The sequence below is a fragment of the Hyla sarda genome, chromosome 1 (genome assembly GCF_029499605.1).
Source record: "Hyla sarda isolate aHylSar1 chromosome 1, aHylSar1.hap1, whole genome shotgun sequence".
NCBI classification, from domain to species: Eukaryota; Metazoa; Chordata; class Amphibia; order Anura; family Hylidae; genus Hyla; species Hyla sarda.
Window position 1 is genome coordinate 322,717,324 of NC_079189.1, and position 22,729 is coordinate 322,740,052.

The 22,729-nt window shown below is 43.3% G+C and overlaps 13 pseudogenes; all 13 read right to left on the reverse strand.

Moving 5' to 3' along the window:
- Positions 1–994: 994 nt before the first annotated feature.
- On the reverse strand, positions 995–1,260 carry LOC130341911 (U2 spliceosomal RNA; annotated as a pseudogene).
- A 1,464-nt stretch (positions 1,261–2,724) lies between these two features.
- On the reverse strand, positions 2,725–2,988 carry LOC130341225 (U2 spliceosomal RNA; annotated as a pseudogene).
- A 1,457-nt stretch (positions 2,989–4,445) lies between these two features.
- LOC130339605 (U2 spliceosomal RNA) lies at positions 4,446–4,709 on the reverse strand (annotated as a pseudogene).
- A 1,452-nt stretch (positions 4,710–6,161) lies between these two features.
- On the reverse strand, positions 6,162–6,425 carry LOC130339616 (U2 spliceosomal RNA; annotated as a pseudogene).
- A 1,460-nt stretch (positions 6,426–7,885) lies between these two features.
- Positions 7,886–8,149, reverse strand: LOC130339627 (U2 spliceosomal RNA; annotated as a pseudogene).
- A 1,452-nt stretch (positions 8,150–9,601) lies between these two features.
- Positions 9,602–9,864, reverse strand: LOC130338156 (U2 spliceosomal RNA; annotated as a pseudogene).
- A 1,474-nt stretch (positions 9,865–11,338) lies between these two features.
- On the reverse strand, positions 11,339–11,604 carry LOC130341922 (U2 spliceosomal RNA; annotated as a pseudogene).
- A 1,456-nt stretch (positions 11,605–13,060) lies between these two features.
- On the reverse strand, positions 13,061–13,323 carry LOC130338167 (U2 spliceosomal RNA; annotated as a pseudogene).
- Positions 13,324–14,797: 1,474 nt separating this feature from the next.
- LOC130341933 (U2 spliceosomal RNA) lies at positions 14,798–15,063 on the reverse strand (annotated as a pseudogene).
- A 1,440-nt stretch (positions 15,064–16,503) lies between these two features.
- Positions 16,504–16,767, reverse strand: LOC130339639 (U2 spliceosomal RNA; annotated as a pseudogene).
- A 1,460-nt stretch (positions 16,768–18,227) lies between these two features.
- On the reverse strand, positions 18,228–18,491 carry LOC130339650 (U2 spliceosomal RNA; annotated as a pseudogene).
- Positions 18,492–19,940: 1,449 nt separating this feature from the next.
- Positions 19,941–20,205, reverse strand: LOC130341758 (U2 spliceosomal RNA; annotated as a pseudogene).
- A 1,477-nt stretch (positions 20,206–21,682) lies between these two features.
- On the reverse strand, positions 21,683–21,947 carry LOC130342151 (U2 spliceosomal RNA; annotated as a pseudogene).
- Between the last annotated feature and the right edge of the window lie 782 nt (positions 21,948–22,729).

The window sequence follows — 22,729 nt, forward strand, 5'->3', positions numbered from 1 at the left end:
GTGCCGCTGGTGATTCTGGCCTTCTTGGAATCTGTTGGGCCTATGTGTTAGCTCACACATCACTTGGGTATCCATGGTAACTACCACAACATGGTCATCTGCAGTTTACATCTAGCCCGTGGCATTGAATGGCATTTTAAAAGTGCTAAGGGTCCTGGTGCAATAATCCTCCCATGAGGATCAGCCTCAACGGCTTTGTAGATTGCACTCATGTCAGCAACTCCATATACATTTTTTTTTCTTCATGCTTCTTTCTTCATCCTTTTTTCTTTCTGTCATTCAGACTTTCATTCATTCGATCTCTCTCACTCACTTGCTTTAACTCATTTGTTCTCACTCACTCACTCACTCACTCATTCACTCACTCACTCATTCACTCTCACTCACTCTCACTCTCTCACTCACTCGCTCACTAAGTCAGTCTCTCTCTCTCTCTCTCTTTTTCTTTTTATATATATTTTTTTCCGTCTTCTTCTTCTTCTTCTTCTTCTTCTTCTTCTTCAGACCCTGTCATAGCACTAATGCCTTTCCAATACCACCAGCAGATGGAGACACTCCATTGCAACATTGGTTGTGAGCAGCAGTTTCTAAAAACAAATGCCTCATGGCGGATTTCCCATCCATCAATGGATGGTAAATTTTGTTTTTATCATTCACTGACCACAGAAACCAATGCATGGTCAAGCAACAGCAATGACACACCCTTGTGTATAGGCATGAGACCCTCATGTCATTTAACAGGATTCAGCACCACCCACAAGACAGCTACCTGTCATGTCATGTCAAACCTGCACAGGTGTGCTAGATTATTATTATTTAGTTTTATTTTATTTTTTTACACCAATCAGTGTGCAAACATGGTCATTAAAACGCTAAATGAATAGACGTTCATAAACCAGTCAGTGCAACTCATCATTTTGGTCTCCAATTCTCAAACTCAAATTCTCACCCACGGAGGATTAAATGAGAATCTTTCTTGTTTAACACTGGAATGGGGTGGTGCACTGTTCACTACCCAAAGATACTGCCACATCGGGTCAATGCATAGGGCGACAGAAGCAAGCTTCCAAATCAGCTCCCTTTCTCAAAAATCCATTTAATTTATGGTCCCCAGATAGGGAACGTATGTATCAGTATGTGCTCACAAGTCACCCAAGTGCAAGTATTCACACAAAAAAAAAACGTGCCTCAGGATGCGATCTGTCGCAAGATCCTTTCTTTTTTTTACACTTGATCTAAGCCAAAAGGCCTAGAGGGGATAACCGGGAAAGGGGTGGACCCAACCATGTCCCCTTCATGAGCACTCACATTACTCATAGGAATGGAAGGAAGGCTGGCAGCCAACCAGCCTCCCATACACTTTCTGGGTGGGTGGCAGTCAGCCACCCATACATACATACCGCACAGGCTAAACCCACATCATCACTTAAAAAAAGGACAGGCGACCATTGCACTCTGATGGAGCATTTAGCAATGCAATCCATAGCCTGGCTTTTGCCTGAACCCCCATCACTCCTCCTCTTGCATATAAGACAATATTTCAGATCTGCATATGAAAACAACACGCCTACCTTTGTTGCACATAGCTGCCTGCCTGTCTCTAGTTACCCCACTGGCTGTAGCTGCGTCCCTTCCGACATGGAATAACACCAACTGTAACGATAAACTGAAAATTAACAGTATAAACCTGCATCATTTTGGACTCTGGTATTTGCTGAATCCGGGTGACCTGACAATCGATGGTGGTGCCGCTGGTGATTCTGGCCTTCTTGGAATCTGTTGGGCCTATGTGTTAGCTCACACATCACTTGGGTATCCATGGTAACTACCACAACATGGTCATCTGCAGTTTACATCTAGCCCGTGGCATTGAATGGCATTTTAAAAGTGCTAAGGGTCCTGGTGCAATAATCCTCCCATGAGGATCAGCCTCAACGGCTTTGTAGATTGCACTCATGTCAGCAACTCCATATACATTTTTTTTTCTTCATGCTTCTTTCTTCATCCTTTTTTCTTTCTGTCATTCAGACTTTCATTCATTCGATCTCTCTCACTCACTTGCTTTAACTCATTTGTTCTCACTCACTCACTCACTCACTCAATCACTCACTCACTCATTCACTCTCACTCACTCTCACTCTCTCACTCACTCGCTCACTAAGTCAGTCTCTCTCTCTCTCTCTCTTTTTCTTTTTATATATATTTTTTTCCGTCTTCTTCTTCTTCTTCTTCAGACCCTGTCATAGCACTAATGCCTTTCCAATACCACCAGCAGATGGAGACACTCCATTGCAACATTGGTTGTGAGCAGCAGTTTCTAAAAACAAATGCCTCATGGCGGATTTCCCATCCATCAATGGATGGTAAATTTTGTTTTTATCATTCACTGACCACAGAAACCAATGCATGGTCAAGCAACAGCAATGACACACCCTTGTGTATAGGCATGAGACCCTCATGTCATTTAACAGGATTCAGCACCACCCACAAGACAGCTACCTGTCATGTCATGTCAAACCTGCACAGGTGTGCTAGATTATTATTATTTAGTTTTATTTTATTTTTTTACACCAATCAGTGTGCAAACATGGTCATTAAAACGCTAAATGAATAGACGTTCATAAACCAGTCAGTGCAACTCATCATTTTGGTCTCCAATTCTCAAACTCAAATTCTCACCCACGGAGGATTAAATGAGAATCTTTCTTGTTTAACACTGGAATGGGGTGGTGCACTGTTCACTACCCGAAGATACTGCCACATCGGGTCAATGCATAGGGCGACAGAAGCAAGCTTCCAAATCAGCTCCCTTTCTCAAAAATCCATTTAATTTATGGTCCCCAGATAGGGAACGTATGTATCAGTATGTGCTCACAAGTCACCCAAGTGCAAGTATTCACACAAAAAAAAACGTGCCTCAGGATGCGATCTGTCGCAAGATCCTTTCTTTTTTTACACTTGATCTAAGCCAAAAGGCCTAGAGAGGATAACCGGGAAAGGGGTGGACCCAACCATGTCCCCTTCATGAGCACTCACATTACTCATAGGAATGGAAGGAAGGCTGGCAGCCAACCAGCCTCCCATACACTTTCTGGGTGGGTGGCAGTCAGCCACCCATACATACATACAGCACAGGCTAAACCCACATCATCACTTAAAAAAAAGGACAGGCGACCATTGCACTCTGATGGAGCATTTAGCAATGCAATCCATAGCCTGGCTTTTGCCTGAACCCCCATCACTCCTCCTCTTGCATATAAGACAATATTTCAGATCTGCATATGAAAACAACACGCCTACCTTTGTTGCACATAGCTGCCTGCCTGTCTCTAGTTACCCCACTGGCTGTAGCTGCGTCCCTTCCGACATGGAATAACACCAACTGTAACGATAAACTGAAAATTAACAGTATAAACCTGCATCATTTTGGACTCTGGTATTTGCTGAATCCGGGTGACCTGACAATCGATGGTGGTGCCGCTGGTGATTCTGGCCTTCTTGGAATCTGTTGGGCCTATGTGTTAGCTCACACATCACTTGGGTATCCATGGTAACTACCACAACATGGTCATCTGCAGTTTACATCTAGCCCGTGGCATTGAATGGCATTTTAAAAGTGCTAAGGGTCCTGGTGCAATAATCCTCCCATGAGGATCAGCCTCAACGGCTTTGTAGATTGCACTCATGTCAGCAACTCCATATACATTTTTTTTTCTTCATGCTTCTTTCTTCATCCTTTTTTCTTTCTGTCATTCAGACTTTCATTCATTCGATCTCTCTCACTCACTTGCTTTAACTCATTTGTTCTCACTCACTCACTCAATCACTCACTCACTCATTCACTCTCACTCACTCTCACTCTCTCACTCACTCGCTCACTAAGTCAGTCTCTCTCTCTCTCTCTCTTTTTCTTTTTATATATATTTTTTTCCGTCTTCTTCTTCTTCTTCTTCAGACCCTGTCATAGCACTAATGCCTTTCCAATACCACCAGCAGATGGAGACACTCCATTGCAACATTGGTTGTGAGCAGCAGTTTCTAAAAACAAATGCCTCATGGCGGATTTCCCATCCATCAATGGATGGTAAATTTTGTTTTTATCATTCACTGACCACAGAAACCAATGCATGGTCAAGCAACAGCAATGACACACCCTTGTGTATAGGCATGAGACCCTCATGTCATTTAACAGGATTCAGCACCACCCACAAGACAGCTACCTGTCATGTCATGTCAAACCTGCACAGGTGTGCTAGATTATTATTATTTAGTTTTATTTTATTTTTTTACACCAATCAGTGTGCAAACATGGTCATTAAAACGCTAAATGAATAGACGTTCATAAACCAGTCAGTGCAACTCATCATTTTGGTCTCCAATTCTCAAACTCAAATTCTCACCCACGGAGGATTAAATGAGAATCTTTCTTGTTTAACACTGGAATGGGGTGGTGCACTGTTCACTACCCGAAGATACTGCCACATCGGGTCAATGCATAGGGCGACAGAAGCAAGCTTCCAAATCAGCTCCCTTTCTCAAAAATCCATTTAATTTATGGTCCCCAGATAGGGAACGTATGTATCAGTATGTGCTCACAAGTCACCCAAGTGCAAGTATTCACACAAAAAAAAACGTGCCTCAGGATGCGATCTGTCGCAAGATCCTTTCTTTTTTTACACTTGATCTAAGCCAAAAGGCCTAGAGGGGATAACCGGGAAAGGGGTGGACCCAACCATGTCCCCTTCATGAGCACTCACATTACTCATAGGAATGGAAGGAAGGCTGGCAGCCAACCAGACTCCCATACACTCTCTGGGTGGGTGGCAGTCAGCCATACATACATACAGCACAGGCTAAACCCACATCATCACTTAAAAAAAGGACAGGCGACCATTGCACTCTGATGGAGCATTTAGCAATGCAATCCATAGCCTGGCTTTTGCCTGAACCCCCATCACTCCTCCTCTTGCATATAAGACAATATTTCAGATCTGCATATGAAAACAACACGCCTACCTTTGTTGCACATAGCTGCCTGCCTGTCTCTAGTTACCCCACTGGCTGTAGCTGCGTCCCTTCCGACATGGAATAACACCAACTGTAACGATAAACTGAAAATTAACAGTATAAACCTGCATCATTTTGGACTCTGGTATTTGCTGAATCCGGGTGACCTGACAATCGATGGTGGTGCCGCTGGTGATTCTGGCCTTCTTGGAATCTGTTGGGCCTATGTGTTAGCTCACTCATCACTTAGGTATCCATGGTAACTACCACAACATGGTCATCTGCAGTTTACATCTAGCCCGTGGCATTGAATGGCATTTTAAAAGTGCTAAGGGTCCTGGTGCAATAATCCTCCCATGAGGATCAGCCTCAACGGCTTTGTAGATTGCACTCATGTCAGCAACTCCATATACATTTTTTTTTCTTCATGCTTCTTTCTTCATCCTTTTTTCTTTCTGTCATTCAGACTTTCATTCATTCGATCTCTCTCACTCACTTGCTTTAACTCATTTGTTCTCACTCACTCACTCATTCACTCACTCACTCATTCACTCTCACTCACTCTCACTCTCTCACTCACTCGCTCACTAAGTCAGTCTCTCTCTCTCTCTCTCTTTTTCTTTTTATATATATTTTTTTCCGTCTTCTTCTTCTTCTTCTTCAGACCCTGTCATAGCACTAATGCCTTTCCAATACCACCAGCAGATGGAGACACTCCATTGCAACATTGGTTGTGAGCAGCAGTTTCTAAAAACAAATGCCTCATGGCGGATTTCCCATCCATCAATGGATGGTAAATTTTGTTTTTATCATTCACTGACCACAGAAACCAATGCATGGTCAAGCAACAGCAATGACACACCCTTGTGTATAGGCATGAGACCCTCATGTCATTTAACAGGATTCAGCACCACCCACAAGACAGCTACCTGTCATGTCATGTCAAACCTGCACAGGTGTGCTAGATTATTATTATTTAGTTTTATTTTATTTTTTTACACCAATCAGTGTGCAAACATGGTCATTAAAACGCTAAATGAATAGACGTTCATAAACCAGTCAGTGCAACTCATCATTTTGGTCTCCAATTCTCAAACTCAAATTCTCACCCACGGAGGATTAAATGAGAATCTTTCTTGTTTAACACTGGAATGGGGTGGTGCACTGTTCACTACCCGAAGATACTGCCACATCGGGTCAATGCATAGGGCGACAGAAGCAAGCTTCCAAATCAGCTCCCTTTCTCAAAAATCCATTTAATTTATGGTCCCCAGATAGGGAACGTATGTATCAGTATGTGCTCACAAGTCACCCAAGTGCAAGTATTCACACAAAAAAAAACGTGCCTCAGGATGCGATCTGTCGCAAGATCCTTTCTTTTTTTACACTTGATCTAAGCCAAAAGGCCTAGAGGGGATAACCGGGAAAGGGGTGGACCCAACCATGTCCCCTTCATGAGCACTCACATTACTCATAGGAATGGAAGGAAGGCTGGCAGCCAACCAGACTCCCATACACTCTCTGGGTGGGTGGCAGTCAGCCACCCATACATACATACATCCAGCACAGGCTAAACCCACATAATCACTTAAAAAAAGGACAGGCGACCATTGCACTCTGATGGAGCATTTAGCAATGCAATCCATAGCCTGGCTTTTGCCTGAACCCCCATCACTCCTCCTCTTGCATATAAGACAATATTTCAGATCTGCATATGAAAACAACACGCCTACCTTTGTTGCACATAGCTGCCTGCCTGTCTCTAGTTACCCCACTGGCTGTAGCTGCGTCCCTTCCGACATGGAATAACACCAACTGTAACGATAAACTGAAAATTAACAGTATAAACCTGCATCATTTTGGACTCTGGTATTTGCTGAATCCGGGTGACCTGACAATCGATGGTGGTGCCGCTGGTGATTCTGGCCTTCTTGGAATCTGTTGGGCCTATGTGTTAGCTCACACATCACTTGGGTATCCATGGTAACTACCACAACATGGTCATCTGCAGTTTACATCTAGCCCGTGGCATTGAATGGCATTTTAAAAGTGCTAAGGGTCCTGGTGCAATAATCCTCCCATGAGGATCAGCCTCAACGGCTTTGTAGATTGCACTCATGTCAGCAACTCCATATACATTTTTTTTTCTTCATGCTTCTTTCTTCATCCTTTTTTCTTTCTGTCATTCAGACTTTCATTCATTCGATCTCTCTCACTCACTTGCTTTAACTCATTTGTTCTCACTCACTCACTCAATCACTCACTCACTCATTCACTCTCACTCACTCTCACTCTCTCACTCACTCGCTCACTAAGTCAGTCTCTCTCTCTCTCTCTCTTTTTCTTTTTATATATATTTTTTTCCGTCTTCTTCTTCTTCTTCTTCAGACCCTGTCATAGCACTAATGCCTTTCCAATACCACCAGCAGATGGAGACACTCCATTGCAACATTGGTTGTGAGCAGCAGTTTCTAAAAACAAATGCCTCATGGCGGATTTCCCATCCATCAATGGATGGTAAATTTTGTTTTTATCATTCACTGACCACAGAAACCAATGCATGGTCAAGCAACAGCAATGACACACCCTTGTGTATAGGCATGAGACCCTCATGTCATTTAACAGGATTCAGCACCACCCACAAGACAGCTACCTGTCATGTCATGTCAAACCTGCACAGGTGTGCTAGATTATTATTATTTAGTTTTATTTTATTTTTTTACACCAATCAGTGTGCAAACATGGTCATTAAAACGCTAAATGAATAGACGTTCATAAACCAGTCAGTGCAACTCATCATTTTGGTCTCCAATTCTCAAACTCAAATTCTCACCCACGGAGGATTAAATGAGAATCTTTCTTGTTTAACACTGGAATGGGGTGGTGCACTGTTCACTACCCGAAGATACTGCCACATCGGGTCAATGCATAGGGCGACAGAAGCAAGCTTCCAAATCAGCTCCCTTTCTCAAAAATCCATTTAATTTATGGTCCCCAGATAGGGAACGTATGTATCAGTATGTGCTCACAAGTCACCCAAGTGCAAGTATTCACACAAAAAAAAACGTGCCTCAGGATGCGATCTGTCGCAAGATCCTTTCTTTTTTTACACTTGATCTAAGCCAAAAGGCCTAGAGGGGATAACCGGGAAAGGGGTGGACCCAACCATGTCCCCTTCATGAGCACTCACATTACTCATAGGAATGGAAGGAAGGCTGGCAGCCAACCAGACTCCCATACACTCTCTGGGTGGGTGGCAGTCAGCCATACATACATACAGCACAGGCTAAACCCACATCATCACTTAAAAAAAGGACAGGCGACCATTGCACTCTGATGGAGCATTTAGCAATGCAATCCATAGCCTGGCTTTTGCCTGAACCCCCATCACTCCTCCTCTTGCATATAAGACAATATTTCAGATCTGCATATGAAAACAACACGCCTACCTTTGTTGCACATAGCTGCCTGCCTGTCTCTAGTTACCCCACTGGCTGTAGCTGCGTCCCTTCCGACATGGAATAACACCAACTGTAACGATAAACTGAAAATTAACAGTATAAACCTGCATCATTTTGGACTCTGGTATTTGCTGAATCCGGGTGACCTGACAATCGATGGTGGTGCCGCTGGTGATTCTGGCCTTCTTGGAATCTGTTGGGCCTATGTGTTAGCTCACTCATCACTTAGGTATCCATGGTAACTACCACAACATGGTCATCTGCAGTTTACATCTAGCCCGTGGCATTGAATGGCATTTTAAAAGTGCTAAGGGTCCTGGTGCAATAATCCTCCCATGAGGATCAGCCTCAACGGCTTTGTAGATTGCACTCATGTCAGCAACTCCATATACATTTTTTTTTCTTCATGCTTCTTTCTTCATCCTTTTTTCTTTCTGTCATTCAGACTTTCATTCATTCGATCTCTCTCACTCACTTGCTTTAACTCATTTGTTCTCACTCACTCACTCATTCACTCACTCACTCATTCACTCTCACTCACTCTCACTCTCTCACTCACTCGCTCACTAAGTCAGTCTCTCTCTCTCTCTCTCTTTTTCTTTTTATATATATTTTTTTCCGTCTTCTTCTTCTTCTTCTTCAGACCCTGTCATAGCACTAATGCCTTTCCAATACCACCAGCAGATGGAGACACTCCATTGCAACATTGGTTGTGAGCAGCAGTTTCTAAAAACAAATGCCTCATGGCGGATTTCCCATCCATCAATGGATGGTAAATTTTGTTTTTATCATTCACTGACCACAGAAACCAATGCATGGTCAAGCAACAGCAATGACACACCCTTGTGTATAGGCATGAGACCCTCATGTCATTTAACAGGATTCAGCACCACCCACAAGACAGCTACCTGTCATGTCATGTCAAACCTGCACAGGTGTGCTAGATTATTATTATTTAGTTTTATTTTATTTTTTTACACCAATCAGTGTGCAAACATGGTCATTAAAACGCTAAATGAATAGACGTTCATAAACCAGTCAGTGCAACTCATCATTTTGGTCTCCAATTCTCAAACTCAAATTCTCACCCACGGAGGATTAAATGAGAATCTTTCTTGTTTAACACTGGAATGGGGTGGTGCACTGTTCACTACCCGAAGATACTGCCACATCGGGTCAATGCATAGGGCGACAGAAGCAAGCTTCCAAATCAGCTCCCTTTCTCAAAAATCCATTTAATTTATGGTCCCCAGATAGGGAACGTATGTATCAGTATGTGCTCACAAGTCACCCAAGTGCAAGTATTCACACAAAAAAAACGTGCCTCAGGATGCGATCTGTCGCAAGATCCTTTCTTTTTTTACACTTGATCTAAGCCAAAAGGCCTAGAGGGGATAACCGGGAAAGGGGTGGACCCAACCATGTCCCCTTCATGAGCACTCACATTACTCATAGGAATGGAAGGAAGGCTGGCAGCCAACCAGCCTCCCATACACTTTCTGGGTGGGTGGCAGTCAGCCACCCATACATACATACAGCACAGGCTAAACCCACATCATCACTTAAAAAAAGGACAGGCGACCATTGCACTCTGATGGAGCATTTAGCAATGCAATCCATAGCCTGGCTTTTGCCTGAACCCCCATCACTCCTCCTCTTGCATATAAGACAATATTTCAGATCTGCATATGAAAACAACACGCCTACCTTTGTTGCACATAGCTGCCTGCCTGTCTCTAGTTACCCCACTGGCTGTAGCTGCGTCCCTTCCGACATGGAATAACACCAACTGTAACGATAAACTGAAAATTAACAGTATAAACCTGCATCATTTTGGACTCTGGTATTTGCTGAATCCGGGTGACCTGACAATCGATGGTGGTGCCGCTGGTGATTCTGGCCTTCTTGGAATCTGTTGGGCCTATGTGTTAGCTCACACATCACTTGGGTATCCATGGTAACTACCACAACATGGTCATCTGCAGTTTACATCTAGCCCGTGGCATTGAATGGCATTTTAAAAGTGCTAAGGGTCCTGGTGCAATAATCCTCCCATGAGGATCAGCCTCAACGGCTTTGTAGATTGCACTCATGTCAGCAACTCCATATACATTTTTTTTTCTTCATGCTTCTTTCTTCATCCTTTTTTCTTTCTGTCATTCAGACTTTCATTCATTCGATCTCTCTCACTCATTTGCTTTAACTCATTTGTTCTCACTCACTCACTCACTCACTCACTCAATCACTCACTCACTCATTCACTCTCACTCACTCTCACTCTCTCACTCACTCGCTCACTAAGTCAGTCTCTCTCTCTCTCTCTCTTTTTCTTTTTATATATATTTTTTTCCGTCTTCTTCTTCTTCTTCTTCTTCTTCAGACCCTGTCATAGCACTAATGCCTTTCCAATACCACCAGCAGATGGAGACACTCCATTGCAACATTGGTTGTGAGCAGCATTTTCTAAAAACAAATGCTTCATGGCGGATTTCCCATCCATCAATGGATGGTAAATTTTGTTTTTATCATTCACTGACCACAGAAACCAATGCATGGTCAAGCAACAGCAATGACACACCCTTGTGTATAGGCATGAGACCCTCATGTCATTTAACAGGATTCAGCACCACCCACAAGACAGCTACCTGTCATGTCATGTCAAACCTGCACAGGTGTGCTAGATTATTATTATTTAGTTTTATTTTATTTTTTTACACCAATCAGTGTGCAAACATGGTCATTAAAACGCTAAATGAATAGACGTTCATAAACCAGTCAGTGCAACTCATCATTTTGGTCTCCAATTCTCAAACTCAAATTCTCACCCACGGAGGATTAAATGAGAATCTTTCTTGTTTAACACTGGAATGGGGTGGTGCACTGTTCACTACCCAAAGATACTGCCACATCGGGTCAATGCATAGGGCGACAGAAGCAAGCTTCCAAATCAGCTCCCTTTCTCAAAAATCCATTTAATTTATGGTCCCCAGATAGGGAACGTATGTATCAGTATGTGCTCACAAGTCACCCAAGTGCAAGTATTCACACAAAAAAAAAACGTGCCTCAGGATGCGATCTGTCGCAAGATCCTTTCTTTTTTTTACACTTGATCTAAGCCAAAAGGCCTAGAGGGGATAACCGGGAAAGGGGTGGACCCAACCATGTCCCCTTCATGAGCACTCACATTACTCATAGGAATGGAAGGAAGGCTGGCAGCCAACCAGCCTCCCATACACTTTCTGGGTGGGTGGCAGTCAGCCACCCATACATACATACAGCACAGGCTAAACCCACATCATCACTTAAAAAAAGGACAGGCGACCATTGCACTCTGATGGAGCATTTAGCAATGCAATCCATAGCCTGGCTTTTGCCTGAACCCCCATCACTCCTCCTCTTGCATATAAGACAATATTTCAGATCTGCATATGAAAACAACACGCCTACCTTTGTTGCACATAGCTGCCTGCCTGTCTCTAGTTACCCCACTGGCTGTAGCTGCGTCCCTTCCGACATGGAATAACACCAACTGTAACGATAAACTGAAAATTAACAGTATAAACCTGCATCATTTTGGACTCTGGTATTTGCTGAATCCGGGTGACCTGACAATCGATGGTGGTGCCGCTGGTGATTCTGGCCTTCTTGGAATCTGTTGGGCCTATGTGTTAGCTCACTCATCACTTAGGTATCCATGGTAACTACCACAACATGGTCATCTGCAGTTTACATCTAGCCCGTGGCATTGAATGGCATTTTAAAAGTGCTAAGGGTCCTGGTGCAATAATCCTCCCATGAGGATCAGCCTCAACGGCTTTGTAGATTGCACTCATGTCAGCAACTCCATATACATTTTTTTTTCTTCATGCTTCTTTCTTCATCCTTTTTTCTTTCTGTCATTCAGACTTTCATTCATTCGATCTCTCTCACTCACTTGCTTTAACTCATTTGTTCTCACTCACTCACTCATTCACTCACTCACTCATTCACTCTCACTCACTCTCACTCTCTCACTCACTCGCTCACTAAGTCAGTCTCTCTCTCTCTCTCTCTTTTTCTTTTTATATATATTTTTTTCCGTCTTCTTCTTCTTCTTCTTCAGACCCTGTCATAGCACTAATGCCTTTCCAATACCACCAGCAGATGGAGACACTCCATTGCAACATTGGTTGTGAGCAGCAGTTTCTAAAAACAAATGCCTCATGGCGGATTTCCCATCCATCAATGGATGGTAAATTTTGTTTTTATCATTCACTGACCACAGAAACCAATGCATGGTCAAGCAACAGCAATGACACACCCTTGTGTATAGGCATGAGACCCTCATGTCATTTAACAGGATTCAGCACCACCCACAAGACAGCTACCTGTCATGTCATGTCAAACCTGCACAGGTGTGCTAGATTATTATTATTTAGTTTTATTTTATTTTTTTACACCAATCAGTGTGCAAACATGGTCATTAAAACGCTAAATGAATAGACGTTCATAAACCAGTCAGTGCAACTCATCATTTTGGTCTCCAATTCTCAAACTCAAATTCTCACCCACGGAGGATTAAATGAGAATCTTTCTTGTTTAACACTGGAATGGGGTGGTGCACTGTTCACTACCCGAAGATACTGCCACATCGGGTCAATGCATAGGGCGACAGAAGCAAGCTTCCAAATCAGCTCCCTTTCTCAAAAATCCATTTAATTTATGGTCCCCAGATAGGGAACGTATGTATCAGTATGTGCTCACAAGTCACCCAAGTGCAAGTATTCACACAAAAAAAACGTGCCTCAGGATGCGATCTGTCGCAAGATCCTTTCTTTTTTTACACTTGATCTAAGCCAAAAGGCCTAGAGGGGATAACCGGGAAAGGGGTGGACCCAACCATGTCCCCTTCATGAGCACTCACATTACTCATAGGAATGGAAGGAAGGCTGGCAGCCAACCAGCCTCCCATACACTTTCTGGGTGGGTGGCAGTCAGCCACCCATACATACATACAGCACAGGCTAAACCCACATCATCACTTAAAAAAAGGACAGGCGACCATTGCACTCTGATGGAGCATTTAGCAATGCAATCCATAGCCTGGCTTTTGCCTGAACCCCCATCACTCCTCCTCTTGCATATAAGACAATATTTCAGATCTGCATATGAAAACAACACGCCTACCTTTGTTGCACATAGCTGCCTGCCTGTCTCTAGTTACCCCACTGGCTGTAGCTGCGTCCCTTCCGACATGGAATAACACCAACTGTAACGATAAACTGAAAATTAACAGTATAAACCTGCATCATTTTGGACTCTGGTATTTGCTGAATCCGGGTGACCTGACAATCGATGGTGGTGCCGCTGGTGATTCTGGCCTTCTTGGAATCTGTTGGGCCTATGTGTTAGCTCACACATCACTTGGGTATCCATGGTAACTACCACAACATGGTCATCTGCAGTTTACATCTAGCCCGTGGCATTGAATGGCATTTTAAAAGTGCTAAGGGTCCTGGTGCAATAATCCTCCCATGAGGATCAGCCTCAACGGCTTTGTAGATTGCACTCATGTCAGCAACTCCATATACATTTTTTTTTCTTCATGCTTCTTTCTTCATCCTTTTTTCTTTCTGTCATTCAGACTTTCATTCATTCGATCTCTCTCACTCATTTGCTTTAACTCATTTGTTCTCACTCACTCACTCACTCACTCACTCAATCACTCACTCACTCATTCACTCTCACTCACTCTCACTCTCTCACTCACTCGCTCACTAAGTCAGTCTCTCTCTCTCTCTCTCTTTTTCTTTTTATATATATTTTTTTCCGTCTTCTTCTTCTTCTTCTTCTTCTTCAGACCCTGTCATAGCACTAATGCCTTTCCAATACCACCAGCAGATGGAGACACTCCATTGCAACATTGGTTGTGAGCAGCATTTTCTAAAAACAAATGCTTCATGGCGGATTTCCCATCCATCAATGGATGGTAAATTTTGTTTTTATCATTCACTGACCACAGAAACCAATGCATGGTCAAGCAACAGCAATGACACACCCTTGTGTATAGGCATGAGACCCTCATGTCATTTAACAGGATTCAGCACCACCCACAAGACAGCTACCTGTCATGTCATGTCAAACCTGCACAGGTGTGCTAGATTATTATTATTTAGTTTTATTTTATTTTTTTACACCAATCAGTGTGCAAACATGGTCATTAAAACGCTAAATGAATAGACGTTCATAAACCAGTCAGTGCAACTCATCATTTTGGTCTCCAATTCTCAAACTCAAATTCTCACCCACGGAGGATTAAATGAGAATCTTTCTTGTTTAACACTGGAATGGGGTGGTGCACTGTTCACTACCCAAAGATACTGCCACATCGGGTCAATGCATAGGGCGACAGAAGCAAGCTTCCAAATCAGCTCCCTTTCTCAAAAATCCATTTAATTTATGGTCCCCAGATAGGGAACGTATGTATCAGTATGTGCTCACAAGTCACCCAAGTGCAAGTATTCACACAAAAAAAAAACGTGCCTCAGGATGCGATCTGTCGCAAGATCCTTTCTTTTTTTTACACTTGATCTAAGCCAAAAGGCCTAGAGGGGATAACCGGGAAAGGGGTGGACCCAACCATGTCCCCTTCATGAGCACTCACATTACTCATAGGAATGGAAGGAAGGCTGGCAGCCAACCAGCCTCCCATACACTTTCTGGGTGGGTGGCAGTCAGCCACCCATACATACATACAGCACAGGCTAAACCCACATCATCACTTAAAAAAAGGACAGGCGACCATTGCACTCTGATGGAGCATTTAGCAATGCAATCCATAGCCTGGCTTTTGCCTGAACCCCCATCACTCCTCCTCTTGCATATAAGACAATATTTCAGATCTGCATATGAAAACAACACGCCTACCTTTGTTGCACATAGCTGCCTGCCTGTCTCTAGTTACCCCACTGGCTGTAGCTGCGTCCCTTCCGACATGGAATAACACCAACTGTAACGATAAACTGAAAATTAACAGTATAAACCTGCATCATTTTGGACTCTGGTATTTGCTGAATCCGGGTGACCTGACAATCGATGGTGGTGCCGCTGGTGATTCTGGCCTTCTTGGAATCTGTTGGGCCTATGTGTTAGCTCACACATCACTTGGGTATCCATGGTAACTACCACAACATGGTCATCTGCAGTTTACATCTAGCCCGTGGCATTGAATGGCATTTTAAAAGTGCTAAGGGTCCTGGTGCAATAATCCTCCCATGAGGATCAGCCTCAACGGCTTTGTAGATTGCACTCATGTCAGCAACTCCATATACATTTTTTTTTCTTCATGCTTCTTTCTTCATCCTTTTTTCTTTCTGTCATTCAGACTTTCATTCATTCGATCTCTCTCACTCACTTGCTTTAACTCATTTGTTCTCACTCACTCACTCATTCACTCTCACTCACTCTCACTCTCTCACTCACTCGCTCACTAAGTCAGTCTCTCTCTCTCTCTCTCTTTTTCTTTTTATATATATTTTTTTCCGTCTTCTTCTTCTTCTTCTTCAGACCCTGTCATAGCACTAATGCCTTTCCAATACCACCAGCAGATGGAGACACTCCATTGCAACATTGGTTGTGAGCAGCAGTTTCTAAAAACAAATGCCTCATGGCGGATTTCCCATCCATCAATGGATGGTAAATTTTGTTTTTATCATTCACTGACCACAGAAACCAATGCATGGTCAAGCAACAGCAATGACACACCCTTGTGTATAGGCATGAGACCCTCATGTCATTTAACAGGATTCAGCACCACCCACAAGACAGCTACCTGTCATGTCATGTCAAACCTGCACAGGTGTGCTAGATTATTATTATTTAGTTTTATTTTATTTTTTTACACCAATCAGTGTGCAAACATGGTCATTAAAACGCTAAATGAATAGACGTTCATAAACCAGTCAGTGCAACTCATCATTTTGGTCTCCAATTCTCAAACTCAAATTCTCACCCACGGAGGATTAAATGAGAATCTTTCTTGTTTAACACTGGAATGGGGTGGTGCACTGTTCACTACCCGAAGATACTGCCACATCGGGTCAATGCATAGGGCGACAGAAGCAAGCTTCCAAATCAGCTCCCTTTCTCAAAAATCCATTTAATTTATGGTCCCCAGATAGGGAACGTATGTATCAGTATGTGCTCACAAGTCACCCAAGTGCAAGTATTCACACAAAAAAAAACGTGCCTCAGGATGCGATCTGTCGCAAGATCCTTTCTTTTTTTACACTTGATCTAAGCCAAAAGGCCTAGAGGGGATAACCGGGAAAGGGGTGGACCCAACCATGTCCCCTTCATGAGCACTCACATTACTCATAGGAATGGAAGGAAGGCTGGCAGCCAACCAGACTCCCATACACTCTCTGGGTGGGTGGCAGTCAGCCACCCATACATACATACATCCAGCACAGGCTAAACCCACATAATCACTTAAAAAAAGGACAGGCGACCATTGCACTCTGATGGAGCATTTAGCAATGCAATCCATAGCCTGGCTTTTGCCTGAACCCCCATCACTCCTCCTCTTGCATATAAGACAATATTTCAGATCTGCATATGAAAACAACACGCCTACCTTTGTTGCACATAGCTGCCTGCCTGTCTCTAGTTACCCCACTGGCTGTAGCTGCGTCCCTTCCGACATGGAATAACACCAACTGTAACGATAAACTGAAAATTAACAGTATAAACCTGCATCATTTTGGACTCTGGTATTTGCTGAATCCGGGTGACCTGACAATCGATGGTGGTGCCGCTGGTGATTCTGGCCTTCTTGGAATCTGTTGGGCCTATGTGTTAGCTCACACATCACTTGGGTATCCATGGTAACTACCACAACATGGTCATCTGCAGTTTACATCTAGCCCGTGGCATTGAATGGCATTTTAAAAGTGCTAAGGGTCCTGGTGCAATAATCCTCCCATGAGGATCAGCCTCAACGGCTTTGTAGATTGCACTCATGTCAGCAACTCCATATACATTTTTTTTTCTTCATGCTTCTTTCTTCATCCTTTTTTCTTTCTGTCATTCAGACTTTCATTCATTCGATCTCTCTCACTCACTTGCTTTAACTCATTTGTTCTCACTCACTCACTCAATCACTCACTCACTCATTCACTCTCACTCACTCTCACTCTCTCACTCACTCGCTCACTAAGTCAGTCTCTCTCTCTCTCTCTCTTTTTCTTTTTATATATATTTTTTTCCGTCTTCTTCTTCTTCTTCTTCAGACCCTGTCATAGCACTAATGCCTTTCCAATACCACCAGCAGATGGAGACACTCCATTGCAACATTGGTTGTGAGCAGCAGTTTCTAAAAACAAATGCCTCATGGCGGATTTCCCATCCATCAATGGATGGTAAATTTTGTTTTTATCATTCACTGACCACAGAAACCAATGCATGGTCAAGCAACAGCAATGACACACCCTTGTGTATAGGCATGAGACCCTCATGTCATTTAACAGGATTCAGCACCACCCACAAGACAGCTACCTGTCATGTCATGTCAAACCTGCACAGGTGTGCTAGATTATTATTATTTAGTTTTATTTTATTTTTTTACACCAATCAGTGTGCAAACATGGTCATTAAAACGCTAAATGAATAGACGTTCATAAACCAGTCAGTGCAACTCATCATTTTGGTCTCCAATTCTCAAACTCAAATTCTCACCCACGGAGGATTAAATGAGAATCTTTCTTGTTTAACACTGGAATGGGGTGGTGCACTGTTCACTACCCGAAGATACTGCCACATCGGGTCAATGCATAGGGCGACAGAAGCAAGCTTCCAAATCAGCTCCCTTTCTCAAAAATCCATTTAATTTATGGTCCCCAGATAGGGAACGTATGTATCAGTATGTGCTCACAAGTCACCCAAGTGCAAGTATTCACACAAAAAAAAACGTGCCTCAGGATGCGATCTGTCGCAAGATCCTTTCTTTTTTTACACTTGATCTAAGCCAAAAGGCCTAGAGGGGATAACCGGGAAAGGGGTGGACCCAACCATGTCCCCTTCATGAGCACTCACATTACTCATAGGAATGGAAGGAAGGCTGGCAGCCAACCAGACTCCCATACACTCTCTGGGTGGGTGGCAGTCAGCCACCCATACATACATACATACAGCACAGGCTAAACCCACATCATCACTTAAAAAAAGGACAGGCGACCATTGCACTCTGATGGAGCATTTAGCAATGCAATCCATAGCCTGGCTTTTGCCTGAACCCCCATCACTCCTCCTCTTGCATATAAGACAATATTTCAGATCTGCATATGAAAACAACACGCCTACCTTTGTTGCACATAGCTGCCTGCCTGTCTCTAGTTACCCCACTGGCTGTAGCTGCGTCCCTTCCGACATGGAATAACACCAACTGTAACGATAAACTGAAAATTAACAGTATAAACCTGCATCATTTTGGACTCTGGTATTTGCTGAATCCGGGTGACCTGACAATCGATGGTGGTGCCGCTGGTGATTCTGGCCTTCTTGGAATCTGTTGGGCCTATGTGTTAGCTCACACATCACTTGGGTATCCATGGTAACTACCACAACATGGTCATCTGCAGTTTACATCTAGCCCGTGGCATTGAATGGCATTTTAAAAGTGCTAAGGGTCCTGGTGCAATAATCCTCCCATGAGGATCAGCCTCAACGGCTTTGTAGATTGCACTCATGTCAGCAACTCCATATACATTTTTTTTTCTTCATGCTTCTTTCTTCATCCTTTTTTCTTTCTGTCATTCAGACTTTCATTCATTCGATCTCTCTCACTCACTTGCTTTAACTCATTTGTTCTCACTCACTCACTCACTCATTCACTCTCACTCACTCTCACTCTCTCACTCACTCGCTCACTAAGTCAGTCTCTCTCTCTCTCTCTCTTTTTCTTTTTATATATATTTTTTTCCGTCTTCTTCTTCTTCTTCTTCAGACCCTGTCATAGCACTAATGCCTTTCCAATACCACCAGCAGATGGAGACACTCCATTGCAACATTGGTTGTGAGCAGCAGTTTCTAAAAACAAATGCCTCATGGCGGATTTCCCATCCATCAATGGATGGTAAATTTTGTTTTTATCATTCACTGACCACAGAAACCAATGCATGGTCAAGCAACAGCAATGACACACCCTTGTGTATAGGCATGAGACCCTCATGTCATTTAACAGGATTCAGCACCACCCACAAGACAGCTACCTGTCATGTCATGTCAAACCTGCACAGGTGTGCTAGATTATTATTATTTAGTTTTATTTTATTTTTTTTACACCAATCAGTGTGCAAACATGGTCATTAAAACGCTAAATGAATAGACGTTCATAAACCAGTCAGTGCAACTCATCATTTTGGTCTCCAATTCTCAAACTCAAATTCTCACCCACGGAGGATTAAATGAGAATCTTTCTTGTTTAACACTGGAATGGGGTGGTGCACTGTTCACTACCCAAAGATACTGCCACATCGGGTCAATGCATAGGGCGACAGAAGCAAGCTTCCAAATCAGCTCCCTTTCTCAAAAATCCATTTAATTTATGGTCCCCAGATAGGGAACGTATGTATCAGTATGTGCTCACAAGTCACCCAAGTGCAAGTATTCACACAAAAAAAAAACGTGCCTCAGGATGCGATCTGTCGCAAGATCCTTTCTTTTTTTACACTTGATCTAAGCCAAAAGGCCTAGAGGGGATAACCGGGAAAGGGGTGGACCCAACCATGTCCCCTTCATGAGCACTCACATTACTCATAGGAATGGAAGGAAGGCTGGCAGCCAACCAGCCTCCCATACACTTTCTGGGTGGGTGGCAGTCAGCCACCCATACATACATACAGCACAGGCTAAACCCACATCATCACTTAAAAAAAGGACAGGCGACCATTGCACTCTGATGGAGCATTTAGCAATGCAATCCATAGCCTGGCTTTTGCCTGAACCCCCATCACTCCTCCTCTTGCATATAAGACAATATTTCAGATCTGCATATGAAAACAACACGCCTACCTTTGTTGCACATAGCTGCCTGCCTGTCTCTAGTTACCCCACTGGCTGTAGCTGCGTCCCTTCCGACATGGAATAACACCAACTGTAACGATAAACTGAAAATTAACAGTATAAACCTGCATCATTTTGGACTCTGGTATTTGCTGAATCCGGGTGACCTGACAATCGATGGTGGTGCCGCTGGTGATTCTGGCCTTCTTGGAATCTGTTGGGCCTATGTGTTAGCTCACACATCACTTGGGTATCCATGGTAACTACCACAACATGGTCATCTGCAGTTTACATCTAGCCCGTGGCATTGAATGGCATTTTAAAAGTGCTAAGGGTCCTGGTGCAATAATCCTCCCATGAGGATCAGCCTCAACGGCTTTGTAGATTGCACTCATGTCAGCAACTCCATATACATTTTTTTTTCTTCATGCTTCTTTCTTCATCCTTTTTTCTTTCTGTCATTCAGACTTTCATTCATTCGATCTCTCTCACTCACTTGCTTTAACTCATTTGTTCTCACTCACTCACTCACTCACTCACTCAATCACTCACTCACTCATTCACTCTCACTCACTCTCACTCTCTCACTCACTCGCTCACTAAGTCAGTCTCTCTCTCTCTCTCTCTCTTTTTCTTTTTATATATATTTTTTTCCGTCTTCTTCTTCTTCTTCTTCTTCTTCAGACCCTGTCATAGCACTAATGCCTTTCCAATACCACCAGCAGATGGAGACACTCCATTGCAACATTGGTTGTGAGCAGCAGTTTCTAAAAACAAATGCCTCATGGCGGATTTCCCATCCATCAATGGATGGTAAATTTTGTTTTTATCATTCACTGACCACAGAAACCAATGCATGGTCAAGCAACAGCAATGACACACCCTTGTGTATAGGCATGAGACCCTCATGTCATTTAACAGGATTCAGCACCACCCACAAGACAGCTACCTGTCATGTCATGTCAAACCTGCACAGGTGTGCTAGATTATTATTATTTAGTTTTATTTTATTTTTTTTACACCAATCAGTGTGCAAACATGGTCATTAAAACGCTAAATGAATAGACGTTCATAAACCAGTCAGTGCAACTCATCATTTTGGTCTCCAATTCTCAAACTCAAATTCTCACCCACGGAGGATTAAATGAGAATCTTTCTTGTTTAACACTGGAATGGGGTGGTGCACTGTTCACTACCCGAAGATACTGCCACATCGGGTCAATGCATAGGGCGACAGAAGCAAGCTTCCAAATCAGCTCCCTTTCTCAAAAATCCATTTAATTTATGGTCCCCAGATAGGGAACGTATGTATCAGTATGTGCTCACAAGTCACCCAAGTGCAAGTATTCACACAAAAAAAAAACGTGCCTCAGGATGCGATCTGTCGCAAGATCCTTTCTTTTTTTACACTTGCTCTAAGCCAAAAGGCCTAGAGGGGATAACCGGGAAAGGGGTGGACCCAACCATGTCCCCTTCATAAGCACTCACATTACTCATAGGAATGGAAGGAAGGCTGGCAGCCAACCAGCCTCCCATACACTTTCTGGGTGGGTGGCAGTCAGCCACCCATACATACATACAGCACAGGCTAAACCCACATCATCACTTAAAAAAAGGACAGGCGACCATTGCACTCTGATGGAGCATTTAGCAATGCAATCCATAGCCTGGCTTTTGCCTGAACCCCCATCACTCCTCCTCTTGCATATAAGACAATATTTCAGATCTGCATATGAAAACAACACGCCTACCTTTGTTGCACATAGCTGCCTGCCTGTCTCTAGTTACCCCACTGGCTGTAGCTGCGTCCCTTCCGACATGGAATAACACCAACTGTAACGATAAACTGAAAATTAACAGTATAAACCTGCATCATTTTGGACTCTGGTATTTGCTGAATCCGGGTGACCTGACAATCGATGGTGGTGCCGCTGGTGATTCTGGCCTTCTTGGAATCTGTTGGGCCTATGTGTTAGCTCACACATCACTTGGGTATCCATGGTAACTACCACAACATGGTCATCTGCAGTTTACATCTAGCCCGTGGCATTGAATGGCATTTTAAAAGTGCTAAGGGTCCTGGTGCAATAATCCTCCCATGAGGATCAGCCTCAACGGCTTTGTAGATTGCACTCATGTCAGCAACTCCATATACATTTTTTTTTCTTCATGCTTCTTTCTTCATCCTTTTTTCTTTCTGTCATTCAGACTTTCATTCATTC